The sequence below is a fragment of the Silurus meridionalis genome, chromosome 12 (assembly GCF_014805685.1).
Source record: "Silurus meridionalis isolate SWU-2019-XX chromosome 12, ASM1480568v1, whole genome shotgun sequence".
In the NCBI taxonomy this organism is placed as follows: Eukaryota; Metazoa; Chordata; class Actinopteri; order Siluriformes; family Siluridae; genus Silurus; species Silurus meridionalis.
The window spans coordinates 10,089,780-10,117,774 of record NC_060895.1 but is presented as its reverse complement, the minus strand read 5'-3'; the positions used below and the strand labels follow the sequence as shown (position 1 = coordinate 10,117,774).

The 27,995-nt window shown below is 36.8% G+C and overlaps 1 pseudogene; it reads left to right on the top strand.

The window, feature by feature from the left end:
- Window positions 1-4,351: 4,351 nt before the first annotated feature.
- Window positions 4,352-23,540, top strand: LOC124394863 (annotated as a pseudogene).
- Window positions 23,541-27,995: the final 4,455 nt, after the last annotated feature.

Genomic DNA, 27,995 nt, shown 5'->3' with positions numbered 1-27,995 from the left:
ATGTAGCTTTTTCATGCAGCTGTACTTTATTGAAATATTTCCATTTGGGGAGACAAAAATCATGCAAAATCATTTGTTCCCTTTTATCTCTGAGTGGATTAAATGTAACTGGTCAAGCAGGCAGCAACTACCATCCAGGCTCAAGTTTGTGATCTTTTTGTAACTTGTTTTGATTGCCGCTTGGTGTTAACTACTTGGCACAAACATAGGGTTCAGCACATATGTGAGGCACATATGAAATCTGATTGGTTTAAGAAACAGACCCGTTACTAATATTCTCTATGATAAAAGGGCCTGCAGTACAGACTTTGCAGACCCTGGGCAGATTAGATTGACATGGCAGCACATAGAGGCTGAAATCTGATTGGACAAAAAATCCAATATCCGTACTGGAACCAGTGCAGCCAAGAGAAACACTACGAAATGAAGAGAAGAAACTGTTGGGAATAAATGAATACAATTTCATGGAACAAATATTAGAATTTAGGTTGTAAATGTAGGTCAGTGCTTCTGATAGTGTTTAGGCCAGCAGAGAAGGCTTTGCTGGCCCTGACCGCCCGCCACTGCTAAAAGAAGTGTAGAAGAAGAATATGTTTATGAATATGTTTGTTTGGTCAAAATAAATCTTCATACCGTTAAATTAAAGAGTTTGCTGCATTTTAACAAAAGGAACTTGACTGCCTGCCATTGAACACCTTCACCACAGCAGATGTCTGCGCAGAGCTCACAACATTATCAAGGACTTTTCACATCCCAGTCATGAACTGTTTAACCTCCTTCCATCACGAAGGAGATACAGGAACTTACGCCCCAGAACCAGCATGTTCAGGGACAGCTTTTTTCCATCCACCATCACACTACTGAACTCTACACTACACCGCTAATCACTACAAAACAAACACAAACAAAAGACTGTATATAACCTCTGTACAATACATGTACATACTACATAGTATATCCTTTTTACTCCTCATCACATCTGCACTTTTTTTTATCTATATGTATCTTTATCATTACTGTATATTCTGCCCAACATTTCACATTTATTTGTGTATATAACGTATGTGTATATATATTTATATATTTATATTTTTTATATATATAGTAGACTATTTATTCAGCTTGCTAACTCCTTAAATGCCATAATCTTGTGATCTTGTAACATTTCATTTCTGCACATTCCTCTTCAAAGCCATAGCCCCAGAACCATTTCAGAACCTTTACATTTATTCACTGTACGCCTTTATATTTATTCACTGTACTCCTGAATGTCCACACATAAAGAAACAGACCCGTTACTAACATTCTCTAAGGTAAAAGGGCCTGCAGTACAGACTTTGCAGGCCCTGGGCAAATTAGATTGACATGGCAACACATAGAGGCTGAAATCTGATTGGACAAAAAATCTAACATTCACATACACGTACTGGAACCAGTGCAGCCAAGAGAAACACTACGAAATGAAGAGAAGAAACTGTTGGGAATAAATGAATACAATTTCATGGAACAAATATTAGAATTTAGGTTGTAAATGTAGGTCAGTGCTTCTGATAGTGTTTAGGCCAGCAGAGAAGGCTTTGCTGGCCCTGACCGCCCGCCACTGCTAAAAGAAGTGTAGAAGAAGAATATGTTTGTTTGGTCAAAATAAATCTTCATACCGTTAAATTACAGAGTTTTTTGCATTTTAACAAAAGGAACATGAATGTGTCTATCAAAAAACAAAGAAGACTAGGTGTTTCTAAAGTTTTGACAGGCACTGTAGACTTAAAATTCTAGTATGCATACTAAAAATTTAAGTATGCATAGTATGCATACTATAATTTCTAGTGTGCATACTACAATTTTAAGTATGCATACTAGAAATTTAAGTATGCATACTAGAAATTTAAGTATGCATACTTTAAATGTAAGCATACATGCTAGAAAGTACAGATATTAGAAATTTAAGTGTGCATATTTTAAATTGTTCTATGCATAGTAAAATTTTGAATGTGCATAACAGAATTAGACAAAGTAATAATGCTATCTCAAAAAACAGTGTTGAACAGTGATGAAGTAAATCTGATTCATTATCTTACTTTTGTAGCTTTTTCATGCATCTGTACTTTATTGAAATATTTCCATTTGGGGAGACAAAAATCATGCAAAATCATTTGTTCCTTTTCATCTCTAAGTGGATTAAATGTAACTGGTCAAGCAGGCAGCAACCACCATCCAGGCTCAAGTTTGTGCTCTTTTTGAACTTGTTTTGATTGTCGCTTGGTGTTAACTACTTGGCACAAACATAGGGTTCAGCACATATGTGAGGCACATATGAAATCTGATTGGTTTAAGAAACAGACCCGTTACTAATATTCTCTATGGTAAAAGGGCCAGCAGTACAGACTTTGCAGGCCCTGGGCAGATTAGATTGACATGGCAGCACATAGAGGCTGAAATCTGATTGGACAAAAAATCTAACATTCACATACCCGCACTGGAACCAGTGCAGCCAAGAGAAACACTACGAAATGAAGAGAAGAAACTGTTGGGAATAAATGAATACAATTTCATGGAACAAATATTAGAATTTAGGTTGTAAATGTAGGTCAGTGCTTCTGATAGTGTTTAGTACAGCAGAGAAGGCTTTGCTGGCCCTGACCGCCCACCACTGCTAAAAGAAGTGTAGAAGAAGAATATGTTGGTTTGGTCAAAATAAATCTTCATACCGTTAAATTACAGAGTTTTTGTATAATGCAAATAATGCATCTTTATACTAATCATTATATTAAAATAAATGCTGCCATGATCTCATTTATTGTCATAATATTTTTTTATTAATACATAAAAACAAGACTCAATTTGCTTAACTAATGTTTTGTTTTCAAAATTCTATTTCAGTGAAACATCACAGTACAATGTGAAACAAACCAATACTTTTTTTACAATAGAGTTCAATGTATAATACAGCTATCTAATTAAAGACATGACATGAAGATGGATCGGCCTACAGGGAAGAGATCCGAAGCGTGTTAGCGTGTTGTGCCACCAACAATCTAACCCTTAACGCTATTAAGACTAAAGAGCTTATTGTGGGTTTTTGGAAATTTAAAAATAGGAGACACTTCCCAGTCTACATCAATTGAGGTAGAGAGGGAACTGAGTTAGAGAGGGTCTCCAGCTTCAAGTTCTTGGGAGTTCACATCTCTGAGGATCTGTCCTGGCACCAGAACACTGCAGCTCTAGATAGGAAGGCACAACAGCACCTATACTTCTTGAGGAGTTTTAAAAAAGCTCACCTGTCCCCGTGGATTCTAACCAGTTTGTATCGCTGAATCATCGAGGGCATCCTGACCAACTCCATCACTGTATGGCATGGAGGCTCCACGTAAAAACCCTGCAAAGGGTGGTCAAAATCACCCAATGCATCACTGGCACCCAACTACCTGCCATTGGTGACAGCAGCAGATGTCTGTGCAGAGCTCACAACTTCATCCAGGACTCCTCACATCCCAGTCACAAACTGTTTAACCTCCTTCCATCAAGAAGTAGATATAGGAACATAACCACCAGAACCAGCAGGTTCAGGGCCAGCTTTTTCTATCCACCATCACCTTACTGAACTATAAACTACAATGTCAAAACACTGCACTGTATAATCGCCATGTATAACTTCTGTACAGAATTGAATACATATCACATATACATACTGAATAATTTATATACCCCTCGTTCTCTACACATATTGTGACTTACACACGTCTATCTATCTATCTATCTATCTATCTATCTATCTATCTATCTATCTATCTATCTATCTATCTATCTATCTATCTAATCAAAGACATAAAGCAGGTCAGAAAAAAAGGTTAGTTTTATCCAAATTGTATTTTATCCTTTATTTCCTTTACTGATATATGGCATGGGGACCCAAATCAAAGGTCATCACAGGATAATTTTGATTCACGTGCCCTTGAGCTTTTCTGCACTAAAAGAAAACATGAACAAGCCCACTACAGCTACAGAAGCTTCGTGCTAATGATTTTTGCATACAGTTTTTGTCCAAAAAAAAGCTTTGAAGAAATATGACTAAATCCGAGTGTTAAAGCTGTGTCGTTCTGTTCTGCAAGAAAAAAACTAAAATTTAAACTATTATACAAAGAGTTTGTTTTAAGAGCATTTAATGTAAAACAGATGAGATTACAACTGTACCAGAGACGATAAACGTGTCCCTCTGAAGAATAATGATCTTTTGTATATGTTGTCCCAAGCAGCACATTGTGAGTGCGCATGCGCACTGCATCAAATCTGCCAGGCTTTGGATTCTCACTTTCGATTTGGAATTCATAAACAAGGAGGGCTGATCCTTTCCGTACCACACATCTGCATCATATTAATAGATTTTTTAAGCTTATCGTTTCCCTATGTGCAAAAATACATGAAGAATTTTGTGTGCAAATGTAGATAGCTAGTATTGTTCATCCTTATCCCTTATAGGAACTGAACATCAGAACTTTTTAACAGACTTCAACATGGTATTCAGCAGGTTTCAGAATAGGACATGGCTACTCATCTGCTTCCTGTTTCTTTGTGTTTATGGAATAACATCAAAACCGTAAGTAAGAATAAAGAAGAATATAAAGTCATACTTTAATATTTTATAGCAATTATATGTATTAGTGAAACAGAAAGTCATGCTGGATGTATTTCTGCTTTGACAAAGGTTTTCATGATTGTAAATGCCATAAAGAGAATGTAGTGATGGTCAGATTGAAGATCAGATTGAGAAAAGGCAATGTCAATACCAAAATTTACACAATAAACAAGTCTCCATACAACATACATTATCTGAAAAGCAACAATATCAGGCTGAAGTCAGGCATATGCAGTATAAAACAAGGGGGCAGAGAACAAGACTTCAAGTTATTGCGTTTTCATGTGCTTGTATGTAATGTAGTGGTGGAACAGGACCAAGAACCAAGAAGGGTTTCGAAATTCATGGGAGGGAGCTGTGTAACAGGCCAGATTACAGCATGTTGCACTTGGATTATGCAATTGATAGTCATTTCTTCCTTTTTTTTTATACATTGTCACTTTATTTAAATAGTTTTCTTCCACCAATTACTAACTCACACAACTCCCCTAATTCTCATTAACAAGCTGAAACATCTAGCAGAATTGTGCTTAAATGTTGTGAACGCTTCATCTCACCAGTGGAAGATCCTGCCCATTTTCCCCTAAAATTTGTGGAAAAGCTTTTTAAGTCCCATTTCAAGACAGCAGGAAACATTTCAGCTGGAAACTATGTTCCACTTTGTGTCAGGGAAAAGTCTATAAAGAATAGTGTCAGTGCTTATCTTCCACCTATTATGATCTGTAAATCTACACAGTGTAGTCAGTGAGATATGTGAACATGTCAGTCTTTCTACAGTTTTGATTGAGTACACCAAGTTTTCTAAATTACTACAATAGTTAATCTCACATAACTTCTTTACTTTTTCTTCTCAAAAAAAAAATGTAATAATTTTTTACACACTTCATCGTGACATTCCCTGCAGTCATAGAGTCAGGCTCTGAGGCCAAATTTTGTGTGAGTCTCCTGAAGCCTAATGAGACTCTGCAAATGGATATTTATCTAATTTACGGGAATCAGAGCAAAACTCTTTTTCAAGAGACAATAGAAAAGGAGTTTCACCAGTGCTTTCAGTTTAAGGTTAGTAATCCCATATACAATGTGAAGAATTAAGTTTTGGGATTTTGTTTTTGTTACTTTACAATATTTACATTGAATATACTGAGTGCCTTGCAAAAGTGTTCAGACACCTGAAACATCTCATATTGCTGAAATTAAAATGGGGCAGTGGATTTTTATTCTGTTTAATAATTTATTTTTAAGCTCAGGAATTTAAAAATATTTTTGTAAGGTTACACTTTGCTCAAAATTTTACTATAGTACAGTAAAACCCTATTGTATGAGCAACTAATAGTATGAGCAAGCAAAGATACAAGCGACCTTGCTTGCAAAACTTTAGCCTATTTTGCGAGCAAATTTCGAAGGCACGAGCAAACCCACGCTGCCGGTTCCCTGCTTTTGGCCTGAGGGTAGCAACAGTCGTTTAGTTTATCTTGTGTCACTCGGTCGCGCTCGTTGTTCAGTGCAGCAAAAACTTTTCTTTTTTAGTGTTATATTTTTATTTCACTAGAAGTCTTAAAAAATGTCTTCCAAGAAAATCAGTGATGATGCTGGGTGCTTTTCCTTGGCATGAAACCATACTGCTGCTCACAGATAGTCACCTCTTCTCTCAGCCTGGCTTCCACTACTACATAACTTCATGGTGTGACTGATAAATTTTATTCCCCTGTAGTCCTGCAGGTCTGCACATTCTCCCTCATTCTTAAAGATCGGTACCAGTACACTCCTTCTCCATTCCTCAGGCATCTTCTCACCTTCCAAAATCCTGTTAAACAATCTTGTTAAAAACTCCACTGCCATCTCTCCTAAACATCTCCTTGTCATCTGGTCCAACTGACTTTCCACTCTTCATCCCCTTAATCACTGCTCTCACTTCCTCCTTACTAATCCTATCCACTTCATGCTTCACCATCTCCACAACATCCAACCTTCTCTCTCTCTCTCTCTCTCTCTCTCTCTCTCTCTCTCTCTCTCTCTCATTTTCCTCGTTCATCAGCTGCTCAAAATACTCCTCCATCTTCTTAACACACTCTCTTCACTAGTCTACACATTTCCATTTCCATCCTTTATTGCTCTGCAGCACATCCTTCCCAGCTCAGTCCCTCTGCCTGGCCAATCTGTAAAAATCTTTTTTTTCCTTTCTTAGTGTCCAACTTCTCATAGAGCGCCCTATATGCCTTTTCCTTGGTTTTTGCCACATCCCTCTTCATCTGCTGCCGCATCTCCTTGTACTCCTGCCTACTTTTCTCATCTCTCTGTCGATCCCAATTTTGTTTTGCCAACCACTTTCTCCTTATGCTCTCCTGCATTTCCTCATTCCACCATGTCTCTTTGTCTTCCTTTCTATTTCCAGATGTCACACCAAATACCTTTCTAGCTGTCTCCTTTATTACTTCTGCAGTAGTTGCCCAATCACCCACACCTCTTCACCACCACCGAGCCCCTGTCTGACCTCTTCCTGAATCTCACATTAGTCTTCCTCCTTCAGTTTCCACCATCTTATTCTTCTTTCAGTTTTCACTCTCCTCCTCTTCTTGTTCATCTCCAAAACCATCCTACAGACCACCATTCGATGCTGTTTAGCTACACTGTCCCCCGCCAACACCTTACAGTCTCCAATCTCCTTCAGGTTGCATCTCCTACATAGAACATAGTCCACCTGTGCACAACTTGCTCCACTCTTATATGTCACCCTATGATTCTCCTTATTCTTAAAATAAGTGTTAACCACTGCTGTTACCATTCTTTTAGCAAAATCTACCACCATCTGCCCTTCACATTTCTCTCCTTTAAGCCATACCTACCCATAAACTCCTCATCACCTCTGTTCCCTTCACCTACATGGCCATTTAAATCTGCCCCAATCAGCAATCTTTCATTTCTAGGTACCCCTTTTACCACTTCATCTAACTCACTCCAGTATTTTCTCCTCCATCTCAAAACCCACTTGTAGAACATAAGCCATGATGACATTTATCATCACGCCTTCAACTTCCAGCTTCATGTTCATCACCCTATCAGAAACTCTCTTCACCTCCACTACACTCTTACTAAACTCTTCCTTCAGAATTTTCTGAACAGGCTTTCTGTTTATTATCTATGACTGATGGAGGCAACCTGTTACACTTAAATCCACCTTTCACAAGACAAGCCGAGAATTTTCCTATCTGCGTGGGGGGTGGTACATTTCATTGTTTCTAAATGGAAACACAACTTCTTTAGTGTTCTCTCTAACTTCAATGTTATTAGTTTGAAAGGTTGTTGTAAAATCCTCTGTAGCTTTTTAAGCCTTTTCATTGTCACTTAATCATGAAATCTAAGGAGTTACATGTCACCTTAATCATAATTGCTAATTGTTCAATAAAACAACTGTTAAATTCCCAACCATGTTACAGTATTACTAAATAGATCCTTTAACATTTATGAAAAATATCTTTTTTATTTAAACTTATAAGTACAAAGTACAGAATACATTAAATGTAAAGTGGAAATATAGACTGGAATATTAAATAACAAAAGCTGAATCTAAAATACGTATTACCCTTGCTGTATTACTTTGTTTAAATATTATACTAATAAAAAAATTAAAAAAAGGTATATTTAGTTAATGATGTCATTTAACATGGAACACATCTCCACAGGCTCCACAGGTGGAGGGTGAATCAGTGCAGGAGATCCATGTAGAGGTCAAGGGTGAAAGCTTTAATATGACAGAAAATACGAAAGTGATGTTTAAATCCTATGATGCAATGGTATTGATCCAGACTGATAAACCCATCTATAATCCAGGCCAAACAGGTGATTCATTCTCCATATATTTCTCCATTATTTCTATTAGAATTATTCAATGAGGAATTTATTTTACTGAATTGTTGGTGCAACTTAAAACATCGTTTTTGTTCTGCCACATTTTGTTTTTCTACAGTAAATTTTAGAATTGTCGCTTTGGATTAAAATTTTATTCCACTTAAACAAAAGGTAAAAGCTGATTTTTTCTATAAATATTTATTTATTTATTACCGTATTTTCCAGACTATAAGCCGCTACTTTTTTCCCATGCTTTGAACCCCGCGGCTTAAACAACGAAGTGGCTAATTTATGGATTTTTCCTGGGTTTTTCCCGGTTTCACAACCTTTAAGACAAAAAATTGAGCCCCATAACATTAGACTAATGAAATTGCCGAATGGGTTCAGGTGAACCAATGAATTCTTTATATTAAATCAGGTGCGCTCCCACTGAATCGGGCCGCACCACATCATAAATATGGTTGCGGTTCCTCTGATGTTTGACCTGCCGCTCACTCAAACTGTCTACAGGAAATGCGAATGATTCATCACGCTGAAAACAACCGGGCATAAAAAAAACGCACTTCACCTGTGTTCTAAGCTGCACGGCATCGGGAGAAAAGCTTCACCGATGGTAATTTTTAAATGCACGACGATGCCAAAGGATAAACTCTCGAGAGAAATTGTTTTGAAAGGAAGGAGGAAGACAGTGAACAATGACTTTTTTGATAGGCTACTGTTTAAAAACAAGCTGTGTAACAGACACTGTCTTTCGTTAAAGCCTGTGTAAAGTTCATTAGTTTCAATGTACGCTTGTTTATGTTCAAAATATAAATCTTTGTCAAATTCAGTGGGTGCGGCTTATATTTGGTGCGCTTAATAGTCCGGAAATTACGGTACTTTTAGAATAATAAGTCTGTAATCTGTTCACAATTCACTGTACAAAAAGGCTCTTCTGTGTTTTTCTTTGTGTAATGTTGGTAAATTGTTTTAAGAGTGTATTAAATAAAATACCTTCTTGTCCACCCAAATTGTTCATAGTACGGCACAGTAATAATTGAGGTAAGAAATTATAACTCCACTATATGTCCGTAATTATTTTTTGTTGTTTGTTGTATTTTTTGTATAATATTTATTATATTTACATACACTGGTTATTATTGGTTATATCAAATATATTGAATCTATTATTTGTATTAACAAATCAGGATAATAATGGTAATAGAATTGGTCAGTGGACAAATGTGACCTCAACAAGACTGATACTGCAGCTTTCACATGAGCTGAATGCTGAGGCTCCACTGGGACAGTATCAGATAATTGCTAATGCTGAAGGGAAATTATTCAGGCATTATTTTAATGTGGAAAAATATGGTAAGATTTACTTTCTATTGCTTTTCTGTCCATACATAAGGACTTTCTTGTAATTATAATCATATTATTATATGACTTATTATTATTATTATTATTATTATTATTATTATTATTATTATTTCTATTATTAGTTTTGCCCAAGTTTGAGATTAGAGTAGAATCACCAAAAAAACATAGTGTCGTTGAGGATGAACTGAAGCTGGAGATTTGTGGAAGGTAAGTGATAGTATCATGTGAAAAACAATAAAAATAGTGAATTAAAATATACCTATGTATTTAATTAACACACAGTCCAAAGCAAAGGTCAATGCTTGTGTTTTTTAAAGGTACACATATGGACAGCCAGTACCTGGTTCAGCACTGGTGCAAGTCTGTCACTGTAAGTTTTTTCATTGGAATGATTATCTTGATAACAACCCCCCAATGATTGCACCATGCCGGGATACAAGAGTAAAGGTGCATAAGTAACACTATATTCAAAAAGGTGTTAAAAAAAAGGTTAATATTTTTAAATTGTCCTCACCGTGTATTTTTTGTGTTTTCCCAATAGATGAGTCAGACTGGTTGTGCCTTACATATACTGAATGTGGCAAATTTTGTAAACTTAAATGACAACTGTCTGGCTGTTAACATTACAGTAACAGAGGAAGGAACAGGTGAGTCAGTATCAGATTATATTATCAAATGGAGACAAAGAAGACGAAAAAAACATTCTAATTGCTAATTTTAAATCCCCAGTTATGCTCAAATTGTTGTAAAGTAGTATGTTATTGTTATTATGTATATTATTATGTATTACATAACGTTAATTGCATTTAATGTTGTTGTTTTTTTTTGTGCAGAATTGTCCATTGTAAAATCTAAAATCATAGCACTCACTTACCAAATTGGTAAAGTGGAATTTGTGGATTTACCAAAACACTTTGAACGGGAGAGAGTTATTGAAGGATTTGTAAGTTTTCATTGCTTTACATTTTTCCACTTTCATTTGTCCACCCATTCTGCTTTTTTTATTTGTGTTGTTTTTGACAAATTATTAATTGTTCTTTTTAAACAGGTCAAAGTTAGTACCTTCAGTGGAGCACCAATTTCTAACAAGAAGGTGTATCTTTCAGAAGGTGAACTTTGGCCTCTAAGGGTTCTACTTATTCTTACTACAGATAGGAATGGATTAGCACGTTTCCTAATTGCTCCACCTGAACATCCTACAACAGAGATTCAATTGCGGGTATTGTATGATGACCCGATTACTCACAGAAATAGGAAATCATTTCAATAGATCTTGAAAGATCTTGATTATTTTACTGTTATCTAGGCAAGTGTCGATCCAGAGCAAAAATACCATGAATACAAAACACTGTTCTTTACAAGTGCTGATACACGTATACATCTGCTCCAACCTGCCACACCGTACAGTCCAGTGTTCAGTGAACTGACAATAGAGAGTTCAGAGGAAACATTTAAGTGTGGTGCTGAAGTTCCCATAACAATTAACTACTATATTGTTGGAGAAACTACTGAAATTTACAGCATTAATCTTATATACATGGTAAGTACAAGCAGTAATATTGTTAACCAAGACAGTAAATGCAAGTCTACTGTTTTACCTAAATATCAGCAGCTTAAAATGAAATGTACCTGACTAAAACTAGCATATATTTTGCCTCTGGCCCAGGGCTTATCTAAAGGACTTATAGTACATCATTGGCATGAAAAAGTTGAAGTGGAAAGCTCTACAGATATCCGAAGGGGAAACATTTCATTCATATTGTCAGTTGCTGCTGAGTTTGCTCCAGCAGTGGAGGTTGTGGTGTACTCTGTCCTGCCCAGTGAAAAAGTCATCGCTGCTAACAAGAATTTTGAGGTGGAAAAATGTTTTAGAAATCAGGTAATGCCAACTTCAAATGTTTTTCCTACAAAATTCCCCTAATTCCAAAACTTGGGACACTGTAAAATGTACATAAAAACAGAATGTAATGATTTGCAGCCATATTATTTTCACAATAAAACAACAACAACAAAAAAACATCTTAAATGTTTAAACTGAGATGGCTACAACAAGTCTCAAAAAGGTTGGGACAAGGCCATATTTAACACTGTGTAGCATCTCGCCTTCTGTCTATATACGTCTGGGAACTGAGGAGAACAGTTGCTAAGGTTTTTTGAGAGGAATGTTGTCCCATATGGGTTTAATACAGGATTCTAGCTGCTTAACAGTTCTGGATGTTTTTTATTGTGTTTTTTGTGTTCATGATGCACCAAATGTTGTCAAATGATGAGAGGTCTAGACTGCAGGCAGGCCAGTTCTGCACCCAGACTCTTCTACTACAAAGTCATGCTATTGTAATAAATGTAGTATGCAGTTAGAATTCTCTTGCTTATATATGCTATTGTACAAAATGTAGTATGCAGTTAGAATTCTCTTGTTTAAATATGCAAGCCATGAAAAAAAAGTTAAGTCAAGTCATTTCCTTAAAATGTTACATTTCCTTAGTTTAAACATTTTATATTTGTTCTCTGTTCTATTGTGAATAAAATACTGGTTTATGAGATTTGCAAATCATTGAATTCTGCTTTTATTTATATTTTACAGTGTCACAAATTTTTTTTTTAATTAGGGTTGTGTATTTTTGTATATGGTTAGTCAATACGTGTGATCTACTATTTTGATTCTAATTTGAGATATAAACTATCTAAACAGATATATATATATATAAAAAATAATCTCTTGGACTCCAGGTTTCGCTACAGTTCTCCCCCTCCAAGGCAGTTCCTGGTGAGAAGAACACTCTCAAGCTATCAGCTCATCCTGGCTCTTTGTGTGGCCTCAGTGTTGTAGATCAGAGTGTGTTCATCTTGGATTCTGAGAACCGTCTAAACTCAAACAAGGTTAAGATTTACTAAATCTTTAAATGCAAAGTTTTTGAGCATATTTTAAAATCTAGCACTCTCCGTGACTACTAAATTATTATAGAAAAAAACAAAATACTTCAAGCTTTTATTCCTGTGCATTCCTAAACATCTAATATTTATAAGAGAGAAATAACGGAAAATTTCAGCCACAGTTCCAGGGTCACTGTTTCAATTTTGATATCTAGGAACTGTCTGTGTTGAGTTTCATATGTTCTTGTTGTGTCTTAATTGGGGTTCTAAATTGTAAGCCTATATCATCAATGGATGCCATTCCCTAAAACCTCATCGTGAAGTTCATACCAGTTGAGTGACAGCAAACACTAGAGAACATTTGGAATTCATAGAACTTCAGTTATATATGAAATTCCTTCCTTTTAACTGCTAGGGGCACGATTTAACACCTAGATAACTATCTAGTTAAAAAACTATCAAGTACACGGTTATGCCTAACTAGCAATAGCACAGATCTCCTAGTGCACAATACCTGTATATCATATCATACTACCTATGATGAGAAGTGAAATGATATGGAAAGACACCAAGCCTGCCTTCTGGCTGAGATGTTGACTTTCAATACCCAACGACTTATTCTCTTCTTACAGATGGTAATCACCAGTTGTTTCTTCCCCATAGCAAATTAACAGTCTGATATGTGAATTGCTTCTGTTCACAAGGAGTGTCAGTTGGATTGTCATTCCTCTGTATGAAAATTTTCAAATTGGTTAAAAAAACAAATGAGTGTAACTTAGGTAGGAATTCTGCATTTGGCCACAACTGGCCACAAAATCATAATATGCAAGACAGACATATTGATAAAACATCCAAATCAGGCCAGCCATTTAGACTTTTCTACACCTAAATTTTTAATTTTCTATAGTCTACGCATTGTAGTCCATCTTGTTCAGCAGAACCAGAACAGTCAATGTGAAACTCCCTGACAATGACAGTGACAATGAGTTACAAATTAAAATAAAGCTATTTTACGTTTGATACTAATAGCATGTAAACAATCCAAATTACATGAACTTAAATACTAATAGCATGTAAACGATCCAAATTACAACTTAAATGTGAAGAGCTTTCTGGCTCTTGGCCCATGTGCCTGCCCCTGCCCCTGCTGCGACATCATGGTAACTTCTTGAGATAAAAAGATAACATTTTTAAATTAATCAAGAGAGAACTTTGATAATGAGCAAGCAATGTTGCTTGTTGATTTTTTTTTTTATTTTAAAGTTTTGAAGTTTAAATGGATGTTTTTCAAAAATGGAAACATACTGTATGTGTAAACTATAATAAGTTAAAATATATCTTCCACAGATATTTAACTTGTTGCCATTGACATCTGTTAATGTCAGATTATGAAGCTGGGCTGGGATGCTTGCATTTTAAACTCCAACAAGTACGTACAGCCATGCTTACAATACTGTAAATAACACATAGTAATAGTAAAGTAAAATTGTTGGAAATATAGTAATAAATATAATCACTGTTCCCTTGCACAATGCAGTTGTGTGTATTGTGATGTCATCCATGGCATATAACCATTATTATGAGTATAAGCAATATCCATTAGCAGGAATAATAAGTACAATTAATTTAATAAATACTTCATAAAACATTAAACACATATTATTTAATTATACTTTATTATATTATGACTTTGACAGGGAGTGGGGATGAAGATGATAACAAACTTGGCTCTTGAGTGTTTGTTGATCCTTGATGAGCTGAATTAAGATTATAATGGTATATCCAGGGCCTTTTCTAAAATATATGAAATAAATTAAATATGAAATATATGAAATACCTTAAATAATAAAAATTTTATTCTTACCTATACATTTTGTATATTACATATTATGTTACTGCTAAATGTATACCAATGATACCAGTATGGTTAGTACAGTGTTATGTACATATTTCTCATTCTGTTTCAACAATTTAAAAGAGGTCTAAAATGCTAATTTTAGCTAATAAACTGCTAATTGTTTATGTTTTCTGCTTCCTTTTCTTACATGGCTATGTAGCTAATGACTTTGCTATTAGTGGATCATCAGCATATTTTGAAGATGATGATCACCCAGTGACCACTGTCAGTGAGACAGTTCAAATTCTTTCCTGAAACATGGATATGGCATCTGTCTGAAGTGGGGTTAGTGAATTTACCCATTACCTATAGGTATAATAAAAGGTGCACACATTTATACTCTCTCAATTTATTATGGGAGAAAACCAAATAATAGTGGTGTGAAGTTCTGATTTTCAGATATTAAATGAATGCGATTTCGTTCTGGAGCAATTACACACAGGGGCTTAAATACATAAACTAATTAAGACCAAATAAAAACAAGTGAGAAAAGTCATAATATATTAGGCTACATAGAAAATAGAAAAGCAAAGCAGCAGTGTATTTTAGGCTGAATGCCACAAAACAAGTTAAGAGCTGAAAAGAGCTGATATGTAAAGACCATGCAACAAAGTTAGAAGGTGTGCGCATAGGAATCAAGTGGTCAGATTTGGAGTCGGGGGGCTGGCACGTTGACTGCCCAGCACTGGAGCAAAATGACAGCATCCTATGCTAGGTAATCAGATGACAGAATGATATCCTCATTTTGGCAGAAAGTAGAGTAACAGAAGGAATCAGGAGGTAGAGTGTTGACAGAGCCCCAGTGTGGAGTGGTGACATCATCCAGGAAGTCAGGAGGTGGAGCAGCAAAAGCAAAAAGTCATAGAGTGCAAGTCAGCCTTGTGCTTTGCCTGAGAGGCTTCTTTTTAAAGCTCTAGCTTGGGCAAGCCCACCTTTTGTACAACCTTATTAGCCTTAGTCTTGAGCTTAACTGAAGAGGCCTTCTTGTGAGCCTTAGCCTTATGATAAAAAAATTGGCATACATAAAATTTACATTAACATAGGAAAAGACAAAGTTTAAAACAGATTACAAAATAAATGCAACTATTTAAACATTTAACAGCTACACACATTTTCACAGTATTCCACATTTGTTTAATGTACTTACAGTTAAACCTATTGAGGATTCAACAGAAAAATTACATTGACAATTAAAAATCTATGCATATTTTATTTTATTTATTTTTATTTAACCTTTATTTTTACAGGCAAGTCATTAAGAACAGGTTCTTATTTACAATGGCGGCCTGACAAGTGGAATAACCACTTAGGGAAAGGGAAGTAGGGCTAAAATAAATACATAAAAAATTAACAATTACATAAATACATTTTAAAACAAAATTATGGAGAAAAACAACTGCATAAATCCGTGAACAAATATGATATCATATTTTTAAAGGTTGAAATTGGAATGAATTTATTCAGTTTGAGGGTATTTTGCAAAGCATTCCAGTCGCGAGCGGCAGCAGATTGAATAGATGCAAGACCAAACGCAGAGTTGGTTTTAGGAATGCTTAATTGAAAATGAAGTGAGGACCGGGTGTTATATGTGACAGGCTTAAACTGTTACAATTTGCATGTTTTACACAGTGTAATTTGTTTCTGTTTACATTGATTTCCACAGAGACTCTGGATCAGTAGAACTTCCTGTCACTGTTCCTGACACTATCACTACTTGGGAAACAGAGGCTTTCTGCGTGTCCTCTGTAGGTCTGGGACTGGCTCCTCCTGTTCAGCTCACTGTATTTCAGCCATTCTTCCTGGAGCTCGCTGCCCTACTCTATTATACGAGGAGAGGTTTTGGAGTTGAAGGCCACTGTCTTCAATTACCTTTCCAAATGCATTATGGTATTGTAAAAAGATTTTACTTAATAAACATTTGTGCATTGTTTGACTTAATAAACAGTTGTGACTTGTGTCACAAATGTGCAGCAAATTCATGGCATGTGCCTCATTGATAGGTTAAAGTGACTCCAATGGCTTCCTCAGACTATATTATCGAAGCTCTTTCTCCAGGCAATTCATCCTGCCTTTGTGCAAATGGAAGGAAAACCTTCAAATGGACTCTGATTCCCACTGTGCTTGGTAAGTCCTACATTTCTTTTAAACTCTTACAGTATATGGAGGTCTTTGCAAGTCCAGTGTGATTTGGTTATTTAGTGAATGATAATTTATCATTTTAATTTGTAAGTTGATTAGAACGTATTGTGGATAGACCAGGTACAGGTGTTGATATAACCAATATATCTTTCTGTTTATTTTTTTTGTGTGCCAATGAGATTGTGAGTGTTCCAGAGAGAGGCCGCATTGACACGGTTACACAAAGCCTAATTGTACAGGTGGGTTTCTTAACACTAAATTTGTACAACCCCTCATTAGGCTATAATTTAACAATACTTTTTCCTCTGTAGCCTGAAGGAAATGAAATGATGAAGAGTCAGAGCTGGTTATTATGCCCCCAAGGTTAGACTTGTAGATATATTTTTACTTTTTAATCCAATCGATTAAACAAACAAGCTTGTGTCAGTTTAAAAGTGATGTATTTAACTTTCTATTTCTTTCTATTTGCATTTTACTACATAATACTACTTAACCTCCTACGACCTGGGTGTCCACATACGTGGACATTGTGCACAATGGTGTCTTTATTGTTTTCTGTAGATACAGACCAAGTGTCCACATAAGTGACATCATTTTTTTCCAAGAAGAGCTTCATGTTAAAAGAAAATATATGGTTATTATAATTATTGGTTCTTCCTAACCCCAAATAACTGGAAGAAATCTAAAATGCAAGCCAAACCAAAGCTCAGGTCTTAGGAGGTTAAATATGGAAATTAGATGGAAATTACTTTTATCTCACTTACAGGGAACAGTGTTTTAAAGAAGTTGAAGCTCATTCTTCCTGAGAACGTAATACAAGGTTCAGCACGAGCTTCGGTTTCAGTACTTGGTAAGACAGAAAACTTTCTGGTTGTAAAATGAATGCTGCAACAAAAAGGTAATTTTTCACAATCTCCCTTTCCATACTACAGTAAATGTAGTTGAGCCAGACAGTAGTTTGTGGTACTTGTGGTACTACAGTCGCAGTCCATGCATTTTACACTTAGGCCTCCATTAGTGTCTTGCCTGAATCAATCCACCTTTTAATATCATCAGTAATAGAATCGCTATAGAAGCCATCAATATTACACAGAAATAGCAGAGTGCTGCCCCACAGACAAGTATCTCATACAATAATAATAAATGGCATTACTAAAGCAAGAAACTCAATAAACACAATATAACAAGTCTTCTTTTACTGCAACCAAAGCTGCATCACATACATCATCTCTAGCAGAAGCATCAATATTAACCTTATAAAATTACCTTGGGCTTTCTGTGGATTTTTATGCATTTACAGCATGTGCATTTTCTCTGTGCATTGCGGTTTTCCTGTGGATTCGAAAGTAAGACATGAAGTGACCAGCTTAATACAAGCCCATAAAGTAAATAAAAACAATGCAATAATTTGCAAATCTCATAAACCCATATTTTATTCACAATTAACCATAGAATACATAATTGTTTAAACTTAGGAAATGTACCATTTAAAGAAAAATTAGGGCATTTTGAATTTGATGACTGGTGGCAATAAAAGTCAGGAAAAAGTAAGGGTTAATAAAATTAAACAGTTGGAGAAATAGTTTGCAACTAATTATTTTAAAGAGGCAAAGTCTATTATGTATAAAATAAATAATAATCGATAATGAAAATCGTTGTCAATTAATTTTTTTATCGATTAGTTGCACTGCTCAAGTAAAGGTTTGGCATGGTAGATGGTCAACCTGCAGCAGGAAAAGTGTTCATCCCATGTCATCCAAGCCAGGGGAGAATTTTATATTAAACGCAACTAAAACGCAAAGAAAATTGTAGCTGGACGTTATGCAAAGCGGGGCTTGTGTGGCATGGAGGTACCACAGTGATGCATGAGCATGCAAAAGGAAAACACACTAGTTTTCTTGCACATGATGACATGGTGTCATGGTGTTATTGTGTCAACAGCATGGTAAGTAAAAACTGTGTAAACGTAGTATAGTTTAATAAAGTGCTATTGATAGTAAACTACTAATAGTAAGATAGTAAATTTATCGTTTTCAAGTGTGATTTACTGCGGCTTTACTACGTTCAAATCCTTGTTTTCACTGTTTGTCCATTTAATTTGAGCATATATCATTATTAAGTAATTAACTAATTAAGTAATTATTATATAAAATTAAATTGATTCTAGCCGCTTTTATCTTTACAAATGAAAAAAAAAAATGTTGTATTATATTTTATATAGGCTTGAGTGGATTTGTTCAAAGGAGAAATCCCCCATATACTTCTCATCAAGCATCCACTATAAGATTTAAAATGTCTAAATTAAAGATAGTTAAACTCTTTAAAGATAGCTAAACACTAAAGATAGTTAAACTGTAAATGCTTTTGTATTTTTTTAGTACATCTTTATACATAAATACCATGAATTAGAGTTTTATATAGTTTTAACAAGCACACTTTGTGGATATGCATTTTCTTTACACAATAATGCACATTGTTTTGATTGCAGGATCCTGTTGTAAATAATGGACTGTTGTGCCTAAAATATTCTGTTGATAAACTGGAGAACACCTACACAACTGCGCTGTTGGCCTACACTTTCAGTCTAGCTGGAGAGAATATTATTCGGGAGCAGCTACTAAAAAAGTTGGATAATGTCGCAGTTCGAGGAGGTACTGAATGGATGGATGAATATGTAGCATTTATATTAGTTACAAATCTAACAAATTTTCATTATTTGTGAGTGGCAAGTAATACGCATTCATTAAGAACTCTCCATTCTATACCATAACACCATTGTTATAACCCCAATTCCAAAAAAGGGACATCAGAGACAGTGGTAACGTGGTAATCATGGCCCTGTCCCAAATTTTTTGAGACCCGTTGTAGCCATGAAATTCTAAGTGTTTTTTTCCCTTAAAACTTCTGAGTTTAATCATGTTTTTTAAAAAAAAATAAAAACATTTTAATAAAATATGGGTTTATAAGATTTGCAAATCATTGTATTCTGTTTTTATTTACATTTTACACAGTTTCCCAACTTTTTTGGAATTAGGGTATAATTTATATACTAGATGATGTTTTTTTCCTTTGTCCCAAATGTGTCCCAAAATTTTAAACCAGCCCAGAACAAAATTCCTGAAAGAAATTTTGATTGGGTGTGACCTAGTCGACTATTTGGTATATTATTTAAAAGAAGGAATGCAGTTGTGAGCTCCGTAACACCAAAAGACCCAGATTACAAGACAACTATGGTGGATGGCAGAAATAATTATTTCCCTGGTGATGGCAAACCTCCTCACAACAGTTAGCCATATCAAATACACAATTCAGGATTTTGAAATATCTATGTTAAAGTCAACATTTAAGGCAGACCCTTACCATAGTACATACAAAGGGTTTACCACTAGGTGCAAAACACAGGTAAGCCAGAAAAACAGTAAGACCAGATAAACATTTAGTACAAAAACTGTACAGTTTTGGAACAGCTTTCTCCAGACACGTGTAATGAAATCTGAATGGTTCAAAATAACGGGAAGAGAAGTGTAAGGAGAAGGGTAGTAATTTCTCATAATGTAAAACATATTACATTATCTTATGGTGTGGGCATTAATGATGGCATATGGATCTAAACTCCCTTGTATTTATCAATTATGTGTTTGTTAGCAAACGCAACAGAAAAAGTCAGAAGCCAGACTTGTTTAAGGCAAAAAAGTACCGGTAGAATGTTTTACAATGGCCAGGTTTATCACCTGAACTGAAATGAGTGGAAGCATGCACTTCACTTGCTAAAAACAAAATACAAAAAAACAAAATTTGAAAGTTGAAAGTGTTCACTTTAAACTCAAAATCAGTAATTACTACTCATACTGTAAATGCTGTTGTAGATAGGTAGCATATCAATAATTTTGTCAATGACTAAATGTTAATGGACTTGACTGTATAGGTCTTAATAACCTTTAATTGTAGCTGGTCATCTTCACTGGTCTCAGTCAGCATCAGATGGCTCCAGTGTATTATCAGTGGAAATCAGTTCCTATATGCTGCTAGCAGTTCTCACTACAGGTGAACTCACTGCTGCTGATTTGGGATATGCTAATCGGATAGTCAGATGGCTGGTAAAGAAGCAAAATCCTTATGGAGGCTTTTCATCTACTCAGGTACTCAATTAACCTGCAGCCCTCCTTTAACATTTTTTTTCATTTAATCAGAATACTGATAAAGCATGTTAAAAGTTAAAGTTGTATTGTTTGTTTTATTTTTTTCCCACCAGGACACAGTTGTGGTCCTCCAGGCTCTGGCGCTTTACTCCACTAAGGTGTTCAGCTCAGACGGCTCTAGCACAGTAACTGTAACATCAGCAGATGGAGACAGTCACAACTTTGATGTAAACCAGAACAATAAGTTAGTGTACCAAGAAAGATCACTGCAGGATGTTCCTGGGAAATACAGCATTGATGTGAGAGGATCATCTTGTGTGTCAGTGCAGGTCAGTGCATCCATCTTTTATTCTCTTAAAAAAGATTCATACAAATGGTGCCTCCATATTTACATGAGTAGAGTCATTTGTATTGAGACTTTATCTAAGCAAGTTCACAAGCAGGTTTTCTTTGCTCATCATTTGGCTAATACAATTTACTGGCATGTAGGCTTTCCTCCAGGTCTTTCCTGCCATATCATTCTGAAATAGAATCATATGAGATTGTTTTTTTTAATCACTAGAAAGGCAGTCAGTTATACACTTTATTTACCCCAAAAATAATTAACTAAAGGAAATAGCTTATTTTTCTTTACTATTGTCAGGATTGTGACCCTGAACTATGGTTGCAATCAGCCACTGCACCTCCACATTCCAAGTATCATGCTGCACTAATCACTCATACATACATCTGTTTCATGTTTTACCTAATTATTGTCACCATGTAAGTTTTGTAGTCAGTGTTTCTCATTGTCTTGTTTTCTTGTTCATGGTTGTTATTGTCCTTATCCATAGAAGTTACAAAATGTTAGGTCTACACTTTTATTGTTTTTATTATGCTTTGAATAATTCATATACATTAAACATCAGTCCAAAATGAAATGACCCATTCTATTCAGTGTCAATTTGCCTTTAAATAGAATTCCAAAAATCCTATTTTTTTTTTTTATTTCTGTCACTTGCAGACAGCACTTTTCTACAATGTCACCACACCTTTTGAAACCAGTACATTGAGCATCACGACTTCAACTGGGGGAAGCTACAGAAAATTACTTGGAAAAAATCTGTTGCTCAAGTTCAAAGTCGTGTAAGAATTAATATTTAATGAAATATACAGAGGATTAAACGATAGACGATATTTTATTATTATCAAAGTTTCAGTAAATGACTCCTAATAGTTTAAATATTGCCAGAATTGGCTATGAGTTACTGTATATATTGGGATAGTGTCTGAGTTAAAAAACAATAAATTGACACGTACAACATGATATTTGGTATCATTGATAATTTAAATACTCCTGAAACTTTTTTCCACTTGAAAGCACTAACATGATCATTGTGGACATAAAACTCTTATCAGGGTTCACAGCAGATCCCGGTGAGGTAAGGAGTAGTAGGGTTGCTAAAACATTTGTACAATAAATGGCAGGATGAAAAGATAATGGTACAATAATTCTCGTTTTGTTTTCTATAGCTAAAAAAGGGCACTTTGGTAGAACGAGTCGATTCCAAAGACGACCATCTTGTCATGTATATCAAAGCGGTGAGAGAGATTATTTAACTGTTTACTCTTTTAAGAGATATGGTGTGGCATGTTTGTAATATTACTTATGGTGTATTTCTTAACAGCTCCAAAGGAATACTCCTATCACCTATTGTCTGAACATGAAACAGGTACTTCCTGTCAAGAATTTAAAGTCAGCTGTGATAAAAATTTATGATTACTACCAAACAAGTAAGACTATTAAAGACTGCATTTTGTTTTAGCAATTTTTACTTTAACTGTCAATTTAGTCATCATATATTGATTTTTAACATATTTCATTCAGGTGACCACTTTGAGACGGAGTACACCGGTCTCAATGATTATTCCCTTCACTCCCAGCTCTCGGAGCACATGCTGACTTGCAGTGCTACAGCGTAGTGCAGTGTATTTTCTGTTTATGTAGCCATGCTTTTGTTTAGTCTTTGTCTTGTAATTTGTTAATTTCCTCAATTGGTCAAATTGTCTACAGCTGTTTTGAGTATTAAGTCTTAAAATACCCAATGTTTCCATACTCAGATGGCAAAGTATTGTTCAGTGTTTGGCGCTGGTCTTTACCAAGCCTTTCTTCCTTGTATTTGTCCATGTTTTTATTTTGCCTCTTTTATGTTAATTTGCTGTATTATGTTTTTTATTTTGGACACCAAATTTTAACTTGACTGCTTGTTTAGTAAATATATTTTTGCATTCAAATGTCCTTATTATACAACACAAATATGCTGTGTCAGATATCACATATGCACTGTCTATATGCTGTGTGATGCTTTTATTTTCTTACTCAATTTTTCTTCGGATGCCTTATATGTTACATTTGCAGTTACTCACATTATGATAGTAGCAGTATAATTTGAACATTCTTTTCAGTATATATTTTCAGTGTTAGCCTTTGGCAAAGATGTTGGGACTCCTAGCTGGAAATGCCCTACCTAACTTTAAATGTTAACAGTTCCTGATAAAAGTGGGCTACATACAATTTAAACATCTTTAAAAAGAAAACACTTTGAGCTTTACTGTCCATCATTCAAATTTGATATTGCTCAAAAAGTTAATAAGTTATAGATAACGAAGTGCCATTTATATACATTTATATACATTATTTTTATTTCATATATATATATATATATATATATATATATATATATATATATATATATATATATATATATATATATATATATATATATATATATATATATATATATATATATATATATATATACCATAATTTCCTCCACTATAATAATAATATTATATAATAATACACTACAATAATTGTTACTCCACCCCAAGAATATTTTCCATATCGCTGCTTTGTGCAAATATCCGATAAAACAACTTTTTTGACTTTCTATATTTTTCTTTGTATTCTTTTTTTTGTAAACAAAATCCAGTTAGCACAAGCTATAAACAGCTGTTTGTGCCGAACTGAGAGCTGTAACCACTTCCTGGGGTGTCACTGCACGTGTGCAATTGGACCAGTAAGACTTTCTAAAGATTAATAAAACTAACAACTCACCCATGTGGGTAATAAAATCCTCCCATATATTAATAGAAGCCTGCACTTATTGGCTACATTTTCCATAAATCATTTTGTTTCCCTAAAATATAAATGACGGATGTTCCTGGTAAATACAACAGTGCAGGTCAGTGTATCTATTTTCTAACTTTCCTAAAAACTTTTTAGTTCTGTTCTGCTCATCAACACCAGGGCTTTTGTTTAAACAGCTGGAAATCTTCTTTTACACACTACTGAAATCCATAATTCAGCAAGATGTATGCAGTGCAGTTGCATGTAGTTACCTTAATGGTTATTGATTCTATTGAGCACTGCAGTCATAATAAACATACTTCCTAAATCTAACCTTTAGTTCTATGGTGAATTAGGTCTTTACAATGTTTTAGTAAAATGCATTATGCAATCACTACATGATTTCAGCATGTCAGCATTACCCAGGTGTTTTAAGCTTAATGGTTTAGACAAAAAAAAAGTCAGTATGTGATTACAAAAGTGCTGTATTTTTTACTTAATTAAAATATATTTTTGTTGCTTTGTTTATTTACTTAATACACATTTGCAGACAGCCCTTTTCGTCAATGTTCCCACACATTCTGAAACTGTAGGGTGTAACCCCATTGGCCCAACAACAGAATCCACTGACGTAGGTGAAGGTATGCTGCATGTTAGTCTTTCTCGCACTGCTGTAAAAAGATTACTAGAATGGATTGCACTTTGTTATGTGAATAAACATTTTTACCCCTAATCTGACTCTAATTTATAATAAAGATTTAACTTGAATATATTGAATTCAAGCTGATCACCTTATTGGTGGTATTTCCTCTTTAATTTTAATAGATCATTCTAAACATTCTGTCTTTTCAAATAATCATTCACTAATGGACCTTGAGTCACTTAGAGGCTTGTGCTTGGCAAACGATACCTGCTCACGGAGGCACATTGGAAAGTCCGAGTCTTAGTCAGAGGATATAACAGTAAACTAATATTCTTTAAGTAGGCCGCTCAATGCTTGCTCATTTATAAAAAATAATTAATTTAGTTACTTGGTTATAACTTGCTAAGTCAGTGATCAGAAGGTCTCAGCTCTATGCCTTATCCATTCATGAGCCTTCAGTTTGTACTATCCTGGCAATAGATTTGCGGTAACAGCAGGATACATAATCAACTAGATATACAAAATGTTGTGACACTGTACAAATTGTGAACAAAAAAGGATTGTTAAAGAGTCACTGTACCTGGCAAAAGAGACACAGAAACTGTGTGGGAAGTTCTGACTACAGAATGCTTTCCTGAGTATTTAGCCAAATTTCCTTAAATACCCAAACCATAGTAAACACTCGTAAATTCAAAGTGATAAAAGCTTTGCAAACACTTTCTTGGGACAAGAGGTTACCTAAAAAACAAATGTCACCTAGCGTAAAGCCGACACCTGATAAGGATCTTCTCAGGGGCAACCCGTACGTCAGTAGGAAAGAATTTCCCCAAACCTGAAGTCTGTTCTACTGATATGGGACTGAGATCATATTTCCCATCACACTTAGACCTTTAAAATGATACCAAACATGTGGAGTTAAAATGCATACATTCCTAAAATGTAATTATTACATTATGCAAGTGTAGTACCTTAGATTTCTGAGAACTTCTGTCACCTTTCCATGACCCGGTCATCATAACAGTGTTTCTATAGCCGAAAAACAGCATTTCAGTGGAACGAGTTGATTCCAGACATGACTATCTTATCATGTACAACAGAAAGGTGGAGAACATGGCTAAAGAAAATATATGACATTACTGACCTTGCTCGAGGCTGCCAGCATTTCCAATCCAGAGTTCCGCTGAGGGTGCCGCTCCGCTCCAGAGTTCTGCCGAGGGTGCCGCTCCGCTCCAGAGTTCTGCCGAGGGTGCCGCTCCGCTCCAGAGTTCTGCCGAGGGTGCCGCTCCAATCCAGAGTTCCGCTGAGGGTGCCGCTCCGCTCCAGAGTTCTGCCGAGGGTGCCGCTCCGCTCCAGAGTTCTGCCGAGGGTGCCGCTCCAATCCAGAGTTCCGCTGAGGGTGCCGCTCCGCTCCAGAGTTCTGCCGAGGGTGCCGCTCCGCTCCAGTGTCCTGCCGAGGGTGCCGCTCCGCTCCAGAGTTCTGCCGAGGGTGCCGCTCCAATCCAGAGTTCCGCTGAGGGTGCCGCTCCGCTCCAGTGTCCTGCCGAGGGTGCCGCTCCAATCCAGAGTTCCGCTGAGGGTGCCGCTCCAATCCAGAGTTCCGCTGAGGGTGCCGCTCCAATCCAGAGTTCCGCTGAGGGTGCCGCTCCGCTCCAGAGTTCTGCCGAGGGTGCCGCTCCGCTCCAGAGTTCTGCCGAGGGTGCCGCTCCGCTCCAGAGTTCTGCCGAGGGTGCCGCTCCAATCCAGAGTTCCGCTGAGGGTGCCGCTCCGCTCCAGAGTTCTGCCGAGGGTGCCGCTCCAATCCAGAGTTCCGCTGAGGGTGCCGCTCCGCTCCAGAGTTCTGCCGAGGGTGCCGCTCCAATCCAGAGTTCCGCTGAGGGTGCCGCTCCGCTCCAGAGTTCTGCCGAGGGTGCCGCTCCGCTCCAGAGTTCTGCCGAGGGTGCCGCTCCGCTCCAGAGTTCTGCCGAGGGTGCCGCTCCGCTCCAGAGTTCTGCCGAGGGTGCCGCTCCGCTCCAGAGTTCTGCCGAGGGTGCCGCTCCGCTCCAGAGTTCTGCCGAGGGTGCCGCTCCGCTCCAGAGTTCTGCCGAGGGTGCCGCTCCGCTCCAGTGTCCTGCCGAGGGTGCCGCTCCGCTCCAGAGTTCTGCCGAGGGTGCCGCTCCGCTCCAGAGTTCTGCCGAGGGTGCCGCTCCGTTCCAGAGATCCTCTAAACGCGCCATTCTGTCCCAGGGTTCCTCAGAGAAAGCCGCCCCGTCACAGAGTTTCCATGAGCGCGTGGCTCAGTCACAGGGTTTCCACGAGCGTGCGGCTCCGTCGCAGTTTCCACGAGCTCTACTCCATGCTCCCCTCCAGAGTTCTGCCGAGGGTGCCGCTCCGCTCCAGTGTCCTGCCGAGGGTGCCGCTCCAATCCAGAGTTCCGCTGAGGGTGCCGCTCCGCTCCAGAGTTCTGCCGAGGGTGCTGCTCTGCTCCAGAGTTTATAATGCGATAAGATTCTAACTTTGTATATCTATTTAACTCAGTTGATTCTAGAGTGTTGGTCTGTGCTTATTAGTTCGGTCAGGTGATTAATCAAGGGTAGTTTCAGTTTCGCTTGAGGTGTGAATTGTGGGCAAGGCTTACTCACTTATATTGAAGGTGTAGGTAGCCACCCTAAAGCCAGTAACGCTTAGTGTTTATTTAGAATTTCTTATTTTTACTTTTTATTTTTAAAACACATTGATCTCGAATTGGGAGACCAGTCATGTGCCTCAAACCCTTCTCTGTAGTCATCTCTTACAGACACAGACGTTCCAATCCACAGAACAGATGTCACATTGCCAGTAACCTCATCTACCCGCCCCCTCCCACACTCCTCAGTACTTTTCCTTCTGACAGCACCCCTCTGACAGTTTTTGGTGACTTCAACCTGCCATCTTGCCTGTTGCTTTTTCTGAATCCCTTCTCTTTGACATTTAACAGCTGCCCTCCAACACACAAGGGAGGAAATGTCCTGGACCTGGTTTTCACCCGCCCCACCCCAGCTACAGAGATGACTGCCACTCCACTTCCAATCTCTGATCATCACCTCTTTTCCTTTTCAATCACTCTTCCTATTCAACCTAAAATAATTTACATTTTTCTCATATCCGTCCTAACCTTCACTCCATCTCTCCCTCCTCTGTAGCTTTCTGTACTTTTTCGGCTCTTCCTGACCCTGACTCCTTTTCCTCTCTACCCTGGACGTTGCTACTGACTCTTTCCTCTCATCTCTTTACTCAACCATGGACCCCTTGACTACAAAACCTGCTCTGGATCCATCAGATATCAACAACTACAGACCGGTATCACTTCTCTTCTTTCTTTCTAAATATCGGGAACG